At 41.4% G+C, this 18,609-nt stretch overlaps 1 protein-coding gene across 7 annotated transcripts in view; it reads left to right on the top strand.

Moving 5' to 3' along the window:
* Positions 1–8,660, top strand: part of RBM26 (RNA binding motif protein 26) — an 82,455-nt gene extending 73,795 nt beyond the window's left edge. For all 7 annotated transcript variants that reach the window (XM_084844725.1, XM_084844721.1, XM_084844719.1 and 4 more), the window contains 2 exons: positions 623–695; positions 6,252–8,660. The gene's annotated coding sequence lies outside the window, so the exon portion shown is untranslated. The remainder of the gene's footprint in view (positions 1–622; positions 696–6,251) is intronic.
* The last annotated feature ends 9,949 nt before the right edge of the window (positions 8,661–18,609 follow it).

The following is an 18,609-nucleotide window of genomic DNA, read 5'->3' as shown; positions in this document are numbered from 1 at the left end:
TTGTAGGTCCCTTCCAACCCTACTATTCTATGATTCTATGATTCAAACCATATTTTGGACTAGTTGTGGTTTCTGAACTGTCTTTAAAAGCAGTCTGATAGAGAAAGCATTGCAGAAATCTAATTTAGCAGTAACTGAGACATGATTACCGAAGGTCCGGTCCAGTTTCCCTAGGAAAGCCTGCCCGCTATAGGCAAATGAGCCAAAGGTTTTTAAAAAGCACTTTTTGAGCTTCTGTTTGGCATGATCCTAAATGCATGTTCCATTGAGCTCTTTGCAACTTCACAGTGTATTATTATATTTCTATCCCACCTTTTTTCCTCTTGCAAGAAACCCAAAGTGGCTTACACAGTCCCCCTCTCCCTTTTTATCCTCACAACAACCCTGTAAGGTAGGTCAGATAGAGAGTCAGTGACTGGCCCGAAGTCATCCAGTCAGCTTTATGGTCGAGTGGGGATTAGAACCCAGATCTCCCAAGTCCCAGTACAACACTCTAACCACTACACCACGCTGGCTCTAGTTTTGTTGCTTATTTTGTTCTAATTGACCTTCCTCACACTGTTGGTTGTTTCAACTGTCTCTAATAATGTTTTGTTGTGCTATTTCCCTCCAAAATGTTCAGGTGATCAGTTAGTCAACATGAAGAAGGTTGGCCTGTCTCTTTCCACCAAACTGTTTCTAAGGGGAAGAAAAAGGTAAATATTAAGGCAATTACAAAATAATTGGTCAGGTTTTCCAACCTCTCCGAAGGATGGCATATCTAACAATTGTATTTTCCCTGTTTATATAAAACTCTACACACTGAAAAGAAATGAATGGAGTGACCTTAACATTGAGCTCACTCTTTATATTTCTTTCTAAATAATTATTCACAAAATATGTCTCCTCCTCTCTCTACCTTCCTGCCAAACTTTCCTGTGCTTAGCAGAAACCCTGGTGTTCAAGAAATGTAGTTGTTTGCATGCCAGCTATGGAATGAAGTGGTAGCCATGGTTAGGACAAAATGGCTTCTTCTCTATTCCCAGCCTCCCACTTGGTTAATGACACAGGATTAGCATGACAAGATCCAATTTAGTTTCACTGAAAGTTGTGGGAGCTGTGCCTAAAGTGAGGACAAATGTCTACCCATCTGTGTAAAATTATTTCTAGGCTGCCTTTCAGGGAGGAACCCTTAAACACTAAAATCATGTTTCAGGTTAGACACATTGTGGCACTGCTGTTGAATCTGGAAGATGTAATTGTGAGTGTAGATTGTTCTATCTCTGTTTTGAAAAGCCCTTTGTTGAAGTTATGGAGCAACAAAATTAAATCGCTCAAAATCACCAACAGCTAAATGTGAAGTTTTTAAATCTTTGAAAACATATAAAGCCCTCTGTCAAAGATGGAATTGGCTGAAATATTTTTGAATGGTAACACTCAAGTTGATGAATCCAGTATTTGATTCATATGTTCATTTTGACATTAACAGTCCATCAGGGCCATGCTTTTCCTGAATGAAAGTTTTCATCATTTGTTAATCCACATCATCTGTTGCAAGGATGTGGAAGAATACCAAAAGGGTGGAAGAATACCTGATTTTGAGAGTAGTCATCCATTGCAGGCCTTTTTAAAGTTATAGCAAAAGGAATATCTGTCAGCCATATCTGAGAATGGAATAAACATTTTAAGCCTGATAAATACTATATGTACACTTTTTCTTTTGAAGACTAGGGGGCACTCCATCTATGTAAGTGAAGCCAAATTCATTTTCTTGCACTTATCAGCTCATCTGAAGTCAGTTTCTCTTCTTTTGGGCCTTTCTAATCCACTGAATGAAAGTTTATGCATCTTCATGCACAATATTTTTTATATTCTTATAAGGGCCACACTTGAAAACTGGTTTCATGGGAAGTTAAAAGTTCAGTTTGCTTGGCTTTGAGAGCTATTGAGAGAATGTGATTACAGGTGCTTGCATTTTGCTAACTAAATGTCCTAAACTTGTAAGTTACTATGTTTCTTCCTGGAAAATGTATAGTTGGTTATGCTGTCATGATCAGTAAGGCATTTGGAGAACTCTTACTAATTCTCAATAGTAGGAGTAACTATCTTCACATAAAGTGCATATCCTTCATTCATATAGCTGCTAAATGGAGTACAAAACACAGATGCAACACAGTAAATAGGAGGAAAATAAATCACCCAGAGAGAGATTCTATAGCTGTACAATTTTCTGTTTTGTTTTCCAGTTGCTGTTAATAGTTCTGACTTCTCTTCACATAATCTCCAGATTGTAACAATCCTGTCTTCTTAGCTAGCCAGCCAGCCATGAAAGTGTTTGACTCCTTCTTTCTGATCTTTCTGCATAAGCCATAGTAAAATGTTCTCATTGTTTATATTAAATTTATTAGAATGAGAGCCGGTATCTCACATTCCAGTATGTTACCCAGAATGATTGCCAACACGCAGATCATGGGATTATGCAAACGGTGAATCTAAAGTAAAGTTAATTGAAAATGTGAACTTTCAAGTTGCAATAAAGAATGGCACAAATTAAGTGACATTTCATGTATCTGATGAATTGGGCTCCGGCCCACAAAAGCTTAGGACATAACAATTTGTTCATCTTTAAAGTGCCCTTCTTTTTGTTGCAACATGGTCACCCCTCTTCAAATTAAAAATGGTCACTTGTATCCTTCTCGTTTTCTTCAGCATCCTGCATTTTCACTCCTTGTAATGACAGGAAAGTTGCACGTTTGCCGAAATTCAGCAATAAAGATCAGCTATATTTTCATAATGTTGTGACGGTCTTTAAACAGTTTTTAAAAATCCTCTTCAAGACCATGTAAGAAAATATTTTCTATGTGTTAAGATATTGGAAAATTTATTTCATTGTTCCTAGTGTCCTACTTGGGATAGTAATGCTTTGGACAGCTTAGTCTGAAGCTAATAGCATACTTAAACCAGCAGTCTGAGTACAGCACAGCACAGTCTGGTTAACTTAAAAAGTCACAGCCAAGCATGCTGGGTAATCATTGGAGGTGCACTCTTTCCACTTTTCTCTTCCCATTCCTTTCCTTTTCCTAATTTTTTCTGACTTTTCAGTAGCTTCTTATTATTCCTGCACATCATCCATGCTTCTGTTCACTCTAGTGTCATTTCCCCCCCCCCATTTTTTCATTTAATCTTTCCATCACCCATGTTCTTTCAGTTTTCAGAGAATAGCTTTAATAGTATTGATCCTATGAAAACTGACCATGAGTAAGGGGGCGCATGCAGGACACAAGAAGCAATTAAAAGAAAAGGTTTCTCTTTCTTTTTTCCCCCTCTTCTACATAGAAAATCAAACATGTTGAATGAAATCCTTGACTAGAAAAAACATCAAGAAATCAGATGAATCTTACCATTTACATATCAACGGGCATAACAATCCAATGGTCCTTGGGAGGGCATCCCAGGGACCATAGCATATAGTGGATTGTCCTGCCTCCCCGAGGCCGTAGATAACAGCTATAACCTCAGGGCAGGGGGGGTGCTGAGTGGGGTCTTGAGTGGGGATTTTTCTCCACCCCTCACCACCTCCCAGCTGCCATGGAAAGCTCCATGGCGGCTTCCTCAACTGAGGTAGGGCTCCATGTAAATGAGGAGGAAGGGAGTATGTCGGAGGATGAGGAGGGGAGGCGTTGTGGGTCCGCAGGATCCACCAGCCTCCCAGCTCCTATCCCTGCCCCCAGCAACGCGAGTCTACTAGATGTGTTCAAAGGGCTGTCTAGCAGGAAACCACCTGGAAGAAGGATGGATTCACGGGAGCAATTTGCATGTCATGATAAGCCACCCTGAAAATAAGCTACAGTGGGTTGTTTGTTCACTCACTAACCCACGTTACTCCCAACAGACAATCAGGTGCTCTGCAGCTTGCCATGGCTTGTTTCCCCCTTAGTACTTCTGCCAACTCCTGGCATGTATCCCATGGGCCTTTGCAGCACAATCTTAGCAGTCTACTCTGCTATTGAGTGCAAGTGTGCTCATTAGCTGAGTAGAGTATATTTTGTAGAATTTATTTTTTCCACCTTCAGGGAGACTTATACATATATATAGCATTATTTTTTTTTCACCTTCAGGGAGATTTGCACAAATTTAACTTGCTTTTTTTCTTTATCCTAACTTTCAGGGAAACTTGGCAAATTCTCTAAAGTGCAGTAACTACCACACCTTAGCGAATTCAGGCAAATCTTTCCAAAAGATTTTTTAAAATAATAATGGACAGAATCCAGTGATGCCCATCCGTTCGCGGAGCTGGCTGCCAATTCTGGTATGCATGTGGCCAGCCCCGCCTCTCCCAATCCACAAGCAGCCCCTACCACTTGCAGAACAGCAATTTAGCAGTTCCAGAGGCAAGCCCCCAAACGAACAGAAACACTTGCTTCTGGAAGGGGGCAGGTTGGCGTTGGATCCAGCCCAGAAAAGTTATATTTGCACAAATCTCTCCATATGTGTAAAAAAAATAACATTGAATCTATTTTAACAGATTTCCCTGAAGGTGGTGGCAGGGGAAAAAAGGTCTCACTGTCTAGCAAGGCAACGAAGTGGAGGAGTAAATTGACTAGTGTCATTTCAAGATGTAATACACAGGGGATATAATTGGCGAGATCACAAGGAGCAACCGTGTTTTTTTGCCGCTCTTGACAGGCAGCTCTATAGCCCCTTGCGACAAACCATACATAAGTTACTCTGCTGGGTTCGCATATCATGACAAGCCAGCCTGAAAACAAGCCACCCTGAACAACCCAACAACAACCTGTGGGTTCTCAGGGTACTTTGTGTGTGGTTAACAAACCACACTGAGGAAATGGTGCCAGGTTTGGATATCGGGACAAGCCTCCATGAAACAAACAAGGCTGACAACCCACCATGGGTTGTCGTGTTGTGCAAACCAGGTCACAGAATCACTTCCGTTGCCCCTCCTGCTCGGTTGGCAGACGCCCAACAGAGCATAGGATATTTGGAAGCCTACTATCTCAGAGGCTTCTGCCTCTTGGCTTTCTGAAAGGTAGAATTGCTCTCTTAATTAATTTTAATACATTGTCAAAATATGCATTGTTGCTAGCTCTCCTGGCCTATATAATCCTAAATATTGGCTAAATAAAGTCCAGTTCTTCTGAAATGTGCCTGTTGAATTGCTTGTTCTTTCCCATAGATGTTTGTAACTAGTAATTTTTTTTTCATAACCATCATATTCCAGATTTTCCTCTACCATAAACCAACAAATGGCAGATGAGCTGTTCTCCATGTTTTTGCTGATGGATATGCCACAGTTACCATATGAATAACTAATATCTTATGTTTTCTTCTTACATGTCTCTTAACATATACCAATAAAATAATTTCTGGGTATAATTGTATCTCCTATCCTATTATGCCCTCATATAATATTCATTCTTTTTTTTCTTCTTTTTTTACTTTATTACATTTCCAACAAATGTAGGAAAAAAGAACTTCTTTTTCCACATTTCCAGCATCCGTTGCACACATTTTGATACTGTGAATGAGCCTTGGGCTCTTGCATTCCTTCCTCAGCTTGAGTGCTGTGATGTTCTCCCTCTTTTGCGGCAAGCTATAGTTGCCCTTCCAAGTTTGTAAGGCCAGTACAAATCAGAAAGGGAAAGAAGGAATTGCAGCACAGAAGGGGAGGGGGCAATGGCAGAGTCCAAAGTTCATTCCAACCCTTTCATGTAGCACCATATCAAGGTTTGCTGTTGTATTTGAACTGAGCCTTAGTCTCCTCCTTTGTGGGGACAGTTCTTCCGGTAATCCAGCTTTCCCCAACCTGGTGCCTTCCAGATGTTTTGGACTACAGCTCCTAGGGTTCCCAACCATTGGCTATGGTGGCTGGACCTGATGGGGGTTGAAGTCAAAAACATCTGGAGGGGGACTGCTGCTATAATCAATAGTAGCTGCTGCTTCAACCATTTCTAGATCCTCCTTAACTCAGTTACAACCTCCTAATGATGAAGCGTTTAAATTGACCTTGTTGGTTCACCTGAATCTCTCACCAGCTTTCGATACTGTCGACCATGGTATTCTTCTACATCGTTTGTCTGGTTTGGGCATAGGAGGCGCGGTGCTACAGTGGTTTCAGTCCTTCCTGGATGAATGGTCTCAGAAGGTGGTGCTAGGGGTTTTCTCCACCCAGTGGTCATTTGTCTGCAGAGTACTTCAAGGCTCCATCCTGTCCCCTATATATAAAATCTGTGTTGCTGGTCTTCTATCTCTAGGTATTGCTGTAGTTCCATTTGCACAGCTAACTGCACTAAACTTGAAATTCAACCAATCCTACACATGGAGAATGATTTAACTCCTCTGAACATGAGGGACAATTCCCAGCTGATTCAGTAGGCAAGTACATGGGGTTCCACCTATTTATCCTCTCTGGCTCTCTCTTGATATTAAATGGCTGCTGTGGTGGTTGGAATCCAAGAGCAGGTGTGTCAACAGTTATAAAGTTTGCTTTGTTTATGTATTTTAAAAAATTAGTAAATGCCACTTAATTCTTGGATAATAAGAAAATCATTGTTATGCATGCATATACGCCCATCTTTGGGGAGGATAAAATGTTACTCTTAGATCTTGGAGGAAGGATGGGATATAAATAATACAAAGAAATTCCCTTTCAGGTTATAGGAAGGCTACTTACTTTGGGTCTATTCTAGAGAAAGATTTGAATTCTGTGCAAGCCTTAATTTCTGTATTAACAAAATAATAATGTGTGCATGCATCCTGTTCCTATTGATTTCAACATAAGAAGAGCCATGCTGGATCAGATCAAGGGTCCATCTAGTCCAGCATTTTGTTCACACAGTGGCCAACCAGATGTCAACCAGGAATCCACAAGCAGGATGTGAGCGCAACAGCATCCTCCCACCCACGTTCCCCAGCAACTGGTGTACATAGGCTCACTGCCTCTGGTACTGGAGGTACAGATAGCCATCAAGACTAGTAGCCATTGATAGCCTTTTCCTCCAGGAATTTGTCCAACCTGTTTTTAAAGCCATCCAAATTGGTGGCCATCACTACATCCTGTGGTAGCGACTTCCATAGTTTAAATATGCGCTGTATGAAGAAGTACTTCCTTTTATCTGTCTTGAATCTCCCCCCAATTAGCTTCATAGGATGATCCCAGGTTCTAGTATTTTGAGAGAGGGAGAAAAATGTCCCCCTATCCACATTCCCCATACCATGCATCATTTTGTAGACCCCTCTCATGTCTCCCTTTACCCTCCTTTTATGCCAAAGAAGAGCCAAAGGTTATTGAGTGAATTGGCCCCCAGGATACAGTTTGTAGATAGGCTCAATATCTCTGTCTTACCCAGCAGCATCATACTACCTTTTATTCCTTGCCCTGAAGCGTTTTTGCTCAGTTTCTCCTGTTCTTAGTCACACTTCTAGAGTCATTCTTTGATTGCTGGGATGGGGGGAATAAGGCATCAACCGTTTTACTGCTTTACTGCTTTTCAGTTTACTGCGGGGGGAAATCCTGCTCAGCAAATCACAGCACACCTGTGAGAGAGCTTCAGCTATTGGGCGGTATAGAAATTAAATTAAATAAATGAATAAATTAAATTAAATTAAATTCCAGGGTTGAGGATGATAAGGGGAAGCTCTTTGGGAAACCAACTCTCCCTGACAATTGTAGCTGTAGAAGATACTTCCTGTGGGATGATGATCTTCTGGTTGGTGGGAGAGGTGTTTAACCATTCTCATGAGACAGATTGTTACCTGAATACAGGGGAAAAAACAGGCTGGATCATTAAATGGCAGGCAGGAATGAAAAACATACACAGAGTGGGGTGAGAGATGGTTAGACTTAGAGCAAAAATTGATTAGTCATCTTAAATGAAGTGCCTGTAAAGATAGCATTCACAACAGACACCACTAATCAGTATAATATGCATATCCTGTAGCTTGTGTAGTTGAAATACTTGTTCCTTCAGTGGCTTGGCTTTTCTTTGGAAAATTGTTATATCAGTTTCCTATGTATGTGCAAAGGAAGGAAATGAGAAGGGTGAGATCAACTTGGTACAATTTGGCCAGCTTTTGCAATGTAGGAAAAATAATGGACCCAGTTTGATGGCATGCTACCTCAAGTCCTTACACATATAGGCTATTTTTCATATTTAATTTGCTAGTATTAAGACTTCTTTGTTTAAAATGGATGAGTTGCAGAAAAAAAAGACAGTGTGGTTAGTGTGCTGGGTGTAGACTTCGGAAACTCCTCTTCAAATCCTTACTCAACTATGAGGATCACTGGATAGCTCTGGACTGATAATTGCCTCTGTCTTACCTCATAGACTACAGTGATTGTGAGGCTGGAATGTGATACTTTGCTTCTTGGAGGAAGAATGAGATACAAATGTTACAAATATTCCTCTAATTATGAGAAGTCTCCTTGCTTTGGTCTCTGGTAGAACAAGATTTGAATTCTGAAGTGATTAAAAAAAAATCCATGTGTGCATATGAGACAGATTGTGATGTCTTACTGTATTTGTTATATGTTGACTATATGAATGTAATGCTTGCACTTCTGTGAATTTCTGTCCTAGAAAGGGCTCATGCAATTTCATTTATACAGAAAACTCTTTACATTGATTTCCTACATTTTTATAATAAACATTATTTTTAAAGCAGTGTATTTAGGTGGTATTTGCAACTTTTGTTGTGTCAAACTTCAGCCTTTTCCAAGCCTCCTGTGAAACCATTAAGTGTTTTGTGCTTTTCTTTCCATTTCCAGTTTCTTCTTAAATATCAAGGGGAAAACATGATTATCTTTTCCAATAACACCTTTCACTACAATGAACAGAGGTAATAACATCAGAAGAGCCCTGCTGAACCAGACCAAAGTCCTCTCTAGTCCAGCATTCTGTTCCCACAGTGGCCAACCAGATACTTATGGGAAGCCCACAAGCAAGACATGAGCGCAATCTCACTTATGTTCTCCAACAGTTGGTGTTCAGAGACATACTGCTTCTAATATTGGAGGTAATATATAGCCATCATAACTAGTAGCCACTGATGGCTTAATCCTCCATGAATCCAACTTGGTGGCTACATTTTATGGAAACGAAATTCATAGTTCTAACTCTGTGCTAAGTGAAGAAGTATTTCCTTTTTGTCTGTCCTGAATCTCTCACCATTTTGCTTCATTGGATGTCCTGGATTCTAGTACTGAGAGAGAGGTAGAAAAATGTCTACGCTACAGGTAAATCACTGCAAGACCATTGAAAGGTGTAAAAGTAAGCAAGACCTTCAATAATGGCTTTATAATTGGTAGCAGCCAGAACCCAACATTGCTGGGGTCATCCAGGGTCCATGGCAGCTTGATTGGCTGTTGGCATTGCTAAAATTCACATTTTATCTTTTTTTAAAAAAAAATTAAAGATGGACTACCCATTCTGAATCAACAAATAATGGCTACATTATTGTTGGGCTACGAATTTATTGACCTACATCTATCACCCTCAGCCAGTCTGCCCAGTGGTCAGAGATGGTGAGCATTGCAGTTCAAAATGTCTGGAGGGCACCAGGTTGGGCAAGACTGGCTTATATATTAGTAGCTTAATTTTTTCCCCAATATATTAAAAAACACTGATCCAACATTTAATTGTTTATGAAAACTTAAGGCTTGGTTCACACATAACAACAACCCATTGGGTTATCGGGGCCACACCAAAGCAAGCACACTGCTTCCTCCCACTCACCACTTCCACTTTGCATCTGCTTTCATCATCAACCTAGGAATGCCCTGTTCCTGGGTTGTTTGATGTGATGCATGAATCTAGAAGTCTGGGTTGTTGAGGGACATAGCAACCCAGAGTTCTAATTCGTGGTTTGTTGTTTGGCAGCTATACGGGTGTTTCTTTTTAGAAGATCAGCAATTTCACATTTTAAGAGCTCTACGATGGCTACCATCTGGACCCAGTGATTTCTTTATTTTAAATTTGTCAATAAGTTCTAGAGCTTATCTCCTGTCATTCCTGTTTCTCTGACTCCCTTCCTAAAAATAACAGTTCAGGCAAGGGTATCTGCTCTGCATGTTCTGCAGTGAAGACCGATGCAAAGAATTCATTTAGCTCAGAAGTAGTCAACCTGGTGCCCTCCACATGTTTTGGACTACAATTCTCATAACCCCAGTCAGCCTGGCCAGTAGTCAGGAATTATGGGAGTTGTAGTCCAAATCATCTGGAGCGCATCAGGCTGCCTACCACAATTTAGCTTCTGTGAAATCTCCTAATCCTTATTACTCCTTTAACTTTCATGTCATCCAATGGTCCATTCACCTCCCTAGCAGTTTTCGTGATTCTGGTATATTTTTGTTAATTGTCGGTGCCAACATTATTAGTAATATGCTACTCAAAATCCTTTTTTACATCCCTTATTGTCTCCTTGCATTTATTTTGTGCAAGTCTATGTTTTCCTTCTCATTTGAGCAAGACTTCCATTTTCTAAAGGAAAGCTTTTTTCTAAAAGCTTCCTTGGCACTGCTTATTTACCATGCTGGAAGACACTATCTCTCAGGCAGTCCTCTTTTGGTTTATATTACCAGAGGAAGTTTGTTGCTAACAAAAGGATAAAATATTTGAGCCTATTGTTCTCCTATCAAAATCATATCTACTTCTCTTCAGTGGAGCTGTACACACCTCTTTTTAGAATGTTTCTTTCATGGTAAAAGCTGCAGTACTTAGTAGGATCCAGTGGGCCTTTTCTGTAAAGACAGATTTAGGATGAGGCTGTTGGCCAGTTTAATTGGGCATCATAATAATTATATCCTCTGGAGTGCCCTAAGATTTACTGGCCAGTTCTTTCTATTGCTGAACCATTTGTATATACGTAGCAGGAATGTAAGCAGAAGGTGAATTGTTTGACAAGTTATAATACAATAACTCTTGCACTGGCATGTTCTTCTTTGTTTAGATTCTCTTCTTTCTTTCCTCTTCCCCCACCCCATCTTTCTCTCCCAAACACCATTCCAAAAAATGTCACACACTCATAAGGAAATGCGTAACCCAGTTATTACAATCTTCATCATGCTTTTGCTTCCTAATGGAGGACAAATGCACTTGGTTTAATGAAGTCTACACACAACCGGAATTTGCTGTCTTACTGTTTTGACATATCAGGATACAGCGTTAAAGGTTATCATGTTAGGTTCTGTGCCTCCTTTCCTGAGAAGTTTTAAATCAGTTCACAAGATATTCTCTGCTTCTTCCTTGTCACTTTTCCATCAGCAATCAGTCCATTTAATCTGAGCCACTCAGCTGTATGGCTCCAGCTCCTGTTGTGAGTGATCGGCCTGCTTGACTGCTCTCAGCTTCCCCTGTCACATCACATTTGCATAAAAGAGGACAGATAACCAAATTTGAGCACACAAATGAAAACACTAAGCGCTGAACCTGTCACAGTTGTTGTTCAACTAATTGTGAAAAATTTGATTTGCTGGCTTTTCACTGTTCATCATGCAGGCCCCCTTCTCAAATTTGCTGCAGTTTTATGCTACTGTACATGTACTTTTTAAACTGTCTGTACAAGCTACCTGCCCTAGGGATTACTTACATCTCCTACCAGCTTTTAATGTTACCTCATCTACTTGACTAAATTAGGCCACCATGGCAAACAAACACATAATTAAAAAAACCTGTAAGACAACTGCATTCGCATCCCCCTAAATTGATTTTTTTTCCGGTTGTGTGCTGGGGTGTGATTGCCATTCTCTCCCACCCCCAGCTTGTTCTGTGTGACTTTGATTATGGTGACAGAATCAAATGTTACTTTAAAAAAAGTTGCTGATTAGGTTCTATTCAGACTCAGACACAATGGCTTGGTATAGATTAATATTCTTGAATATTTTATTTCCATATAAATGTGATATACCATTTTTATGTTTCTGGTTCCCTATATCCAAAATGGCTTGTCTTTTTTTATTTTTTTAAGAAAATGTTGAAAATGTCAGATGAGTCTTTTTTACTGCCTGGTTTCATCCATTTTCTTGTATTCCTATTTCATGCACAGTATCAAAATACAAAGGACCACTGCCACTCTGCCTCTTGAGGGGATAATTCAGGGATGCCCTCCCCCAGTCAATGATCTCATACTGTCCAGACTCACATGCTCCATATCAATGAAGCCTGTGCTGCCAGAGTTTCATCATCCATATATAGTGGGTTGGGTTATTCTAGCCCCAGACTAGTGTGGAGAGAATACCAACCCTCCGAAATATAGAAACTGTCCATCCCTGCTCTAGACGAGATGTGGAGGCCCCGAAAAAAAAAAAAAACTGGAAGAAATGGGGGGGGAGGGAGGTTTTCTTTCCAAGGACCGTTTTTGTTTTTTTTCTGAAAAATTGAACAGCTTCGGATTATGAAATATTTTCTTTTAACACAAAGTATTTATATATTGTACTCCCCCCCGCCATTATTTCTAAAAACTATATAATCAGAACACTTTTATAGAAAGACTAGAGGTGTAAAATGTCTGGAAATAATGAAGCCAGTTCTAGTTGATTCAGACAATCATTACCAATTTACTGTTTACTTTTAAAACTTATATAATTATTTATTTATTTTTTTAGCAAACTTAGGGAGCAATCCTATGGCTGCTAGTCAGTGGCTAGATGGCCAAAGGATATCTTGTTTTCTGGGAACCAATCTTGGAGCCCGCACTCTGAAGTTGGTTCCAGGAGAACTGACCTTCCCCCACTTCCGTGCAGCCTGGCAGGCAGCGCAGAAAAGCCCTGTGCTCCGCGCTCGCAAGAGGAGCTGGGAGTGGCCAAAATGGGGTATTCCCAGGGGGCGTTCCGGGGCAGGGAGGGCGGAAATGCCTGTATAACATCCAATGTGTCATACGGCAGCTTCCTCCCCCACTCTGCGCTCCTGCGGCTAGACATCCGCAATCTGCTGTCTAGCCGAAAATGCCGGGCAGGAGGAGCGCGGAGGGAACAATCCCCTCCATGCTTCTCCTGCCCTGCATTGGATAGGCAGTCGCCTCCAAGTTCGAAGGTGGCCGCCTATCTGCATAGGATTGCACCCTAAGTTATATATAAAATAACTTTAGGAACAGAAAGGCTGCTTTATATTCCTAAAGCAGCCCTCCCCAACTTGGTGCCCTCCAGATGTTCTGGATTACAGTGCCCAGCTTTCCTGACCATTGGCCATGCTGCCTGAGGCTGATGGGAGTTGAATTCCAAATATCTGAAGGGCACCAGGTTGGGGAGCGCTGTCTTAAAGTAACAAAGTGACTTTAGATCTGTAAAGAGCGCTACAAAAATAAGTATTGCTTATTTTTCCTTTTCCCAAAACATTTCCATTTTGGGGGGGGGGGAGGGAGCGGGTTTTTTCCATGGCCTCAGAATTTCTAGAAATTTTACATCTCTAATCTAGACCAGCCTTCCCCAAGTGTCCAGATGTTTTGGACTACAACCCCAGGAATCCTGACAGGCTGGTGGGAGTTTGGCATCCAAAACCTTTGGAGGGCACCAGGTTGGAGAAGGCTAAACTAGTACTGAAAAAGAGGACATGGAACTAAAATGTGACATACCATTGTAAGAACTTGTACCCAGAATTTGAAATAATATGATGCCATTCTTTTGAAACTAGGCAGGACTGGCCCTGTAAACTGCTTGGATGAGAAAATGCTTAGGAGCCACACATAAGTGATCTGAGCTTATTAAATGAAGTGGTGGATAGAGGTAAAATAAAATAACTGTCAAAACCATATACATAACCCATTATACATGAAATCATAAAATCATAAAATATGCAAGAAGTGCACCTTATGTTCTGAAATATTTTGGATGTGGGGTGAATGGCTCATATGTTCACATGCATGAACCCCCCTAGTTACACAAATGTTCGCTTGCATGGTGTCAGGAAATAAGAGTTCTGAGGCACAGGCCTACTACCCATCAGACTGAAGACCTTCATGCAGGGGCAAAATAATATGCTACAACAAAAGCCAAAATAATGTGTTACAATGTAAGTGTGAAAGGTACTTCAACTTTAGCACATACCTCAATCGGGGAGTTTCACTGCTGAATCACACTGCTTGGCTTTAAATTTTGAAAAGCATAGGAGGAAATGACAGCTCTTACATATAAGAGTCTGCATTTTAATTGGCACTGAAAAATGAGTAGCAAAAAAAAACCCACCAGAGGTTAAAACTAGGCTCTATGCACCAGTGGGTTTGCCAGGTTACTGTGGGAATTGGTGTGTAGCACAAAATATCCAAACCTCACATTTTAAAAAAAGAAACATTTGTTTGCATCCTGAGTTGCTTTTCCACGAGCTCTTTGATCTAGTGGAAGCTTCCACCAGCGGAAGTTGGGAGAAGAGATTTATCCTGATTCCCCCTGTAGCCTCCCGTCTCACCAACCATGCTGCTCCAGAAAGTCCCCAGAACATGGGGGGGGGGGGTGCACAGGGGAAAGGAGAATCAGCAATAACTGTCTTCCCCCACGCTTTACTGCTCACAGCAAGAGCATCCTGTGAGCAGGATTCATATCAGGATTCAAGCCTGTTTCTGTGGCTTTAATCTGGCAGTGAGCTAGATTAAAGCCACAGTGAGCCACCCGTGGTGGAGGAACAGACATGTATCCCTTCCCTTGACATGCACTAAAAGCAACATGTGGCATGTATGCTCCATATAGAGGCCTGTATGAACAATGGGCCAAGTCACATTATTTTAGGCCTGCTCCTCTACTACATAAATGCTTCACTACCTACCTAAGGTGCCTGAATTCAGCCTTCAACAGGAAACAAAAGCCTGGAAATACTTTAAACTATGGCATGTATCTAACATTTTGTTTTATTAAAAATAATAAAAAATATCAAAGGCTTGGATATAGAGGCTTAGTTCGTGTGTGTGTGTGTGTGTGTGTGTGTGTATATATATATATATATATATATATATATATATATATATATATAATTAGTTGAGTTCTTAACATTTGATTACTCTGCAGTTGACTGGCAGCTGAATACGGGAACATAATCCACTGGAAAAACATTATATGCTAAACAAGATACAGTTCTGAGGTGATTGATCTGTGATGGCTTGCTCACAGATGCAAGTCAAATACTGGGATCCGCATGTGACCCAGCCTAGAGGAATTAGTCCATAAAGCAGGGATGGAGAATACCTGGCCATCCAGATGATGTTCACCTACAACTTCCATCATCTTTGACTACCAGATGTGCTAAATGGGGCTGATAGGAGTTGTAGTCCAACACCTGATCTCGTCTGATCTCAGAAGCTAAGCAGGGTCAGCCCTGGTTAGAACTTGGATGGGAGACCGCCTGGGAATCAGGCTTGCTGCATTGAGCACGGGGCTGGACTCAATGATCTTGTAGGCCCCTTCCAATCCTAGGATTCCATGATTCTAACATTTAGAGGGCCACAGTACCCCCCCATCCCTTCTTGCCATGTATTGTCAGAGGTGGATGTTTATTATCCCATCTCTTTTGTTAGTCTCAATGTCCTCCCTTCCACCATCAGTACCCCAGTTATTCTTGTTCTGTAGTCCTTCTCAAAAAACAACAATCACAAAACCCCTATGTTTATTCTTTTGAAATACTTCACTGTACTATATGAGTATGTTTCGTGAAAGTCAGTTGAGTTTTGGGAACTTCAGATTTTGTTATCTTCATCCTTTTTGTGTGTGCCACTTTTCCACAAGATTATCCCCAAAACAGCTTACAACATATCAATAAACAGCAATAACGATAACATTTAAAAAGCATACACACACACACACACACACACATATACATCAATAAATCTAACAATTATAAAATATAATATAATAGGAACAATTACAAATAACCATAGGTAAACACAATCAGTCCATGAATCATTGAATAAAACAATGGGCTACATCCAATGCTATGTGAGCAGACTTGAACTCATGCAATGGAATTTTCCTTTCCCTCTCCCCCCACTGCAGCCTGCAATATCCTGCCCCCCAAAGCTGCTCTGGAGGGTCCCCCAGTCCCTCCAGACTTAGATTTTAAGCAGGCACAAGGAGCTGCAGGGAGGAAGGGAGAATCCATCCCACTGGCAGACAGTATTGGTTGCAACCCAATACAAATAAACCAACCTAAAATAGGTATCCATATGACTTGGTGTCTGTGCATGAAATTTTGTTAAAACCATATTTAAATGATAGAACTTAATTAAAAGAGAGGTGGAGTAACCTACAGCTAACAGCCTACCCACTCTAAATATATTGTTCCAGAGACTGAAGAATGAGATCATTTAGGATGTACATGTGTTTGTTCCTCACCTCACATGGCATAATCTTGATTCCTAAAATGAACAAATTAAGCTTGTGAATAATTGTAATCTAAGTTTTCTTCTGGAGAGTTCTATAGTATCTTTTTTCTTGCCTGGATTATGAAATTGCTGGATGGAATGTTTGTACAGTGCTGACATAAGGTATGTGCAAAGTCTAACGATCCGTTTAATTTTTGAACAAATATTAGTGGGAAACTATTTTGTGCCATTCCCCCAGGTCCCAAACATACAGCTTCCTCTTATCCTCCTATTAGACATCTATTGACATTTGATTAACAGCAGTCCTTTCTCCCGCTCCCATTAGTACCTCTGTGTATTGTACCAGGATTTTTCTCATTTTCCCCCGTCTACCTGGACAAATAATCTCCCTCCCCATTGCTTGCTCTCTCTGTCTATTGGAACTAGCAAACTTCCCCACACATGTGCTTTAATTTGCTACTAGCCATGTGCAATTCTTTGTCTGAAATCTCTTATCCTGTAATGCGCCTGGTTTCTTGTGCAATATATGTGTGTGTGTTTGCTTGAACAGCTCCTGGTTATAATTTACTGTCATAACACTTTTAGTAGTAGCATGGTCCAAGACAAGAGTGGGAAGTCAAATGAGGTTTTTACTTTGAATTGCACCGTAAGAACTGTGTGGCCCCTAAGACAGGCACACACCTGGGGACTCAGCAGCCTGGTGGGGCCTCTGCTAATGCCAGCCCTGGGCCCCTGCTTTAAACAATGGTTCGGTCTAGAATCCTCCATTTAAATTTCCCACAATGCCTTGGGCTATGTCTATGTCTGGGGCTTTGAACCACCCAACACTGATTTAGAGTGCGCTGCCATTGCTGTCATCAGAGCCTGCTGAAGCAGAAGTAGGGATGACCATTGTCTGGCCCTTCTTAGGCTCGTTGGATTTCCCTGTAGCCCCCGGCTTGGCTTGCATTTGTGAGCCGAGCCATGGGCTTTTTCCCAAAATCCAGGAACTTCTCAGGGTTTTTTCTTAAATTGACATTTGCACAAATTTTGCCATAATTTGCCTAATATGGGCAAGCTGTGGCTGTAATGTGCTTAATTTGTGCAAATTGTGGCTGAAATTTGTGCAAATTGCATGAATTGTGGCTGCAATTTCTGTAAGTGCTGATTTAAGAAAAAGGGAAAACCCACAAAAATCCGTGAGCTGAGCTCACACTGAGTCGGGCTAGCTCGCAGGTAAGTGAGCTGACGTCCAAGGGACCAAGTTGAGGAAAGCTTTGCAAACTTCAGCCCCCAGACAGATTCCTCCAACATCCCTAAGTAGAAGAGGGCACATCAGAGGGCACATTGACAAGGGCTCCCTCAAACTCTGACAAGCAGAGTTCCACTTACAGAATGGGTCTTTCCCACTTCCTTCCTGCTGTAGCCCTTGGCGCCTCCTGACGTGCTCTTCCTAAGGGTTGGTGTGGCAGTTGGGTGTGGACACAAAGATACTGCTAGAACAGTGCTTGAAGCTGTGGGAAGGGCTGTAGCTGTAAAGGGAAATCAAAGAGGCTGTCCCTCATGGAAGTGGCTTCTGCTCTCACTGGAGCTCCATCAAATCCAAGCTTGCAATCTGAATTTTGGCAGGGAGAAAGACAACAGAGGGAGAGGAGAGGAAACTCAAGGATAGCCAAGGTTTAATGTGAGCAAATGAAGATGCTGGCAGGGTTTCAGTTACTCAGGAATGTGTACTGAGAATGCATTAGGCAACATTGGTCTATCAGCACAATTCAAGGTTTTACTTAAATACCTGCAGCAGGAAAAATTAAATAAGGCAGGCACTCGCTTGCAGAAATGTTTCTTGAGCAGCCCAGCTCTCCATCTAGCACAGTGGGAATCAAGTTACAGCATAAGGGAGCCCCTCAGCTAGGGATGTCAGAGAATTCCGCCATGGATCTCGGTGAGGCCGAATGCCTGTAAAATTAAATTTTACAGCAGGCATGTTGTTCCTCTTTCAGCCCAAGGGCCAAATTTAATTTTGGAGAAGCTCTCAGGGATCATATTTCAGTGGTAGGCGGGGCTGAAAGGGCAGGGTCAAAAATCCCAGCATATTTTAGCTTAAAGCTCCTCCTGCCAGTAAGTAGGCCTTTGTAGAGGCATTCCCACCTTTTAGAACAGGGAAAAAATTGAACAAAAGTGGGGGAACCACCAAACGATAGATTGTTGGGGAAAAGAAGTGGGGCCATCTGGGAAACCCCAGAGAGCTGGCTTGGTACCCTGGGAAGGCCAGATTTGACCCATGGGCCTAAGGTTCAACACACCTGCTTTACAAATTGCTATATCCATAGTAAC

Source organism: Heloderma suspectum, chromosome 3 (assembly GCF_057233095.1).
Source record: "Heloderma suspectum isolate Gila_16-S chromosome 3, 16-S_ref, whole genome shotgun sequence".
Lineage (NCBI taxonomy): Eukaryota > Metazoa > Chordata > Lepidosauria > Squamata > Helodermatidae > Heloderma > Heloderma suspectum.
The sequence above is the reverse complement of the archived record's forward strand: the minus strand, read 5'-3'. Positions and strand labels throughout refer to the sequence as shown.